At 43.2% G+C, this 3,406-nt stretch overlaps 1 pseudogene; it reads right to left on the reverse strand.

Moving 5' to 3' along the window:
- Window positions 1-1,007: 1,007 nt before the first annotated feature.
- Window positions 1,008-2,952, reverse strand: LOC146835272 (uncharacterized; annotated as a pseudogene).
- Between the last annotated feature and the right edge of the window lie 454 nt (window positions 2,953-3,406).

Consider the following 3,406-nt stretch of genomic DNA (forward strand, 5'->3'; position numbering starts at 1 on the left):
GGATGCGTTGTAGTCGTTTGATGAGCTTGATCGGGGCTCCCGCATAGAGGGCGTTTCCGTAGTCTAGTCTGCTGCTGACGAGGGCCTGGGTGACTGTCTTTCGTGTATCTGACCTGCTTAGCCATTGAGAGCGTCAAGTCGAGGATGATTCCTAGGTTGCGTGCGTGGTCGTGGGTGTCGGGGCTGCTCCCAGTGCCGTCAGCCACCAGGAGTCATCCCAGGCTGAAGGTTTGGGGCAGAGGATGAGGACCTCCGTCTTGTCGGAGTTCAGCTTCAGACGGCTGGTCTTCATCCAGTCGGCGACGGCCTTCATTCCTTCGTGGAGGTTGGCTTTGGCAGTGATGGGGTCCTTGGTGAGGGAGAGGCCTACTACAAAGGGACTCCTGCTGCAGCTCCCTGGTGAGACTCATTAAGGCTGGGAACTGTCTAAGGTTACTTGGATTCCAGATCCTTGGGGGTGTGGCCTTTAAGTTCAGAATCGACTTGGCCTTGTGGGTTGGAGCCATGGCTTATTAACACTCAGGGAGCAAAATACACTGAATGGAATGAGGCCACAAATAGGCACTAAGGAATGAGGTTAATTCACAAATTTCTATCCCTCGCTGTGCGCTTTTATCAGTAAACAGTTTGTTGGACGATAACTTGATTGATGTCTTTGTGGCTGCTTCATGTGAAGGTTTTGCGATGCTGAAACCTCCTCCTCAGAGCACCTTTTATTCTCCCACTTTGTATCTCTCATGTAGAGAGGTTGCTTTTATAACTGAAGTTTTTGTCACACAGAGCACTAATAATTTTTTTTCTCGCTGTGAATTTTCTCACGTTGAATCAAAAGGAGTCTCCTGCAGATGCTTCCTGGCATTTAGACCAATGACAAGGTTTTTCCCAGTATGCATTTTCTCATGTTGAGTGAGGCTGGATTTCTGTCTGAAGTTTTTCCAGCATTCAGAGCACCGATAAGGTCTTTGCTCAGTGTGAGTTCTCTCATATTTAGTTAGACTTTGTTTCAATCTGAAACTTTTTCAGAATTCAGAGCACTGAAATGGGTTCTGCCCAGTATGGATTCTCTCATGTTTAATTAAAATGGATTTCCCACTGAAGCTTTATTGGCATTCAGAGCACTGATACAGTTTTAGTCCAGTGTGAGTTTTCTCATGACGAGCGAGATCACATTTGAGACTGAAGGTTTTCCAGCATTCAGAGCACTGATAAGGTCTTTCTCCAGTGTGAGTTCTTTCATGTCTAGTGAGACTTTGTTTCAATTTGAACCTTTTCTGGCATTTAGGGCATTGATACGTTTTTAGTCCAGTGTGAGTTCTTTCATGTTGAGTGAGACCATCTTTCTGACTGAACCTTTTACAGCATTCAGAGCACGGATACGGTTTTAGTCCAGTGTGAGTTACCTCATGTTGAGTGAGACCATATTTCCGACTGAAGCTTTTCAAGCATTCAGGGCACTGATACAGCTTTAGTCCAGTGTGAGTTCTTTCATGTTGAGTGAGATGATATTTCTGACTGAAGCTTTTCAAGCATTCAGAGCACTGATAAGGTTTTTGCCCAGTGTGTATGCTCTCATGCTGAATGAGACTGGCCTTACAAATGAAGCTTTGTTGGCACTCTGAGCACTTATATGGTTTTAGTCCAGTGTGAGTTCTCTCGTGTTGAATTAGACTAGATTTCTGACTGAAGCTTTTCAAGCATTCAGAGCACTGATGTTTTAGTCCAGTGTGACTTTTCTCATGGCGAGCGAGATCATATTTCTGACTGAAGCTTTTCTAGAATTCAGAGCACTGATACGGTTTTAGTGCAGTGTGAGTTCTCTCATGACGAGCAAGATTCGATTTTTGATTGAAGCTTTTCCTGCATTCAGAGCACTGAAAAGGTTTTTGCCCAGTATGAGTTCTCTCATGTTGAATTAATTTGGCTTTCTCGCAGAAGCTTTTCTGGCATTCATTGCATTGATAAGGTTTTTGACCAGTGTGAGTGCTCTCATGGTGAGTGAGAGTTATTTTCCGACTGAAGCTTTTTCAGCATTCAGAACACTGATACGGTTTATGCCCCGTGTGGATCCTTTCATGTAAAGTAAGGCTGGATTTCCGACTGAAGCTTTGCCAGCATTCAGAGCACTGATAAGGTTTTTGTCCAGTGTGGTTCCTTTCATGTACAGTAAGGCTGGATTTCTGACTGAAGCTTTTCCAGCATTCAGAGCACTGATAAGGTTTTTGCCCAGTGTGAGTTACTGCATGTTGTGAGAGAGTAGATTTCTGATTGAAGCTTTTCCAGCATTCAGAACACTGATACGGTTTATGCCCCGTGTGGATCCTTTCATGTAAAGTAAGGCTGGATTTCCGACTGAAGCTTTGCCAGCATTCAGAGCACTGATAAGGTTTTTGTCCAGTGTGGTTCCTTTCATGTACAGTAAGGCTGGATTTCTGACTGAAGCTTTTCCAGCATTCAGAGCACTGATAAGGTTTTTGCCCAGTGTGAGTTACCGCATGTTGTGAGAGAGTAGATTTCTGATTGAAGCTTTTCCAGCATTGAGAACACTGATACGGTTTGAGCCCAGTATGAGTTCCCTCGTGTTGAATGAGATGGTCTTCCTGACGAAAGCAGTTCCGGCACTTAGTGCACTGATAAGGTTTTTGCCCAGTGTGGATTCTCTTGTGTCGAGTGAGACCGCTTACAAAACTAAAGCTTCTTTGGCATTCAGAGCACTGATAAGGTTTGTGCCCAGTGTGGATTCTCACATGTTGAATGAGATCGCTTTTCCGACTGAAGCCTTTCTGGCATTCAGGACACTGATACGATTTTTGTCCAGTGTGAATTCTCTTGTGTTTAGTGAGGTGTGATTGATAGCTAAAGCTGTTCTCACATTCATTGCTCTTATTCGAGTTGTTTGTATCTCCAAGTTGGGGTTGTTCCTGGATACATGCCATCTTAAGATTGAATCTGATTCCGGAGACTGTACTTGTTTATGTTAAAACTCAACATTAACTTCTGAACTACACTGCCGAAGCTCTTCTTCACTTATCCATTTAACTAATTATAGCTTTTATTTGGAGATCAATGTTCTTACCTTTGAAGCCAGCCTATCTAACTTCTCTTATAAACTTTCACTGAGGGGCCCCTTGTTTTAATTAATATGCCCCTCATGGATTAATTTTCTCCAAGTTATGCCCACAAGGATTCTCTCAAGTAGAATTAAGCTCATTATGACTGCAGTTCATTGCATTTAATTTAGGCATTTGAAAAGCACTGATAGGGTCTTTGGGGATTAGTACTTACAAGTGAGGTACATTTTTTATACAAGTAATGAACAGGGATTAAAACATGCCGGGGTAGTTTACGAATTATCAATAGTGTAACACTGGCACTTTTTAAGCTTCTTATTCCGGTGAGGCCCAAAAAG

This window comes from Triturus cristatus, chromosome 4_2 (genome assembly GCF_964204655.1).
Source record: "Triturus cristatus chromosome 4_2, aTriCri1.1, whole genome shotgun sequence".
Classification (NCBI taxonomy): domain Eukaryota; kingdom Metazoa; phylum Chordata; class Amphibia; order Caudata; family Salamandridae; genus Triturus; species Triturus cristatus.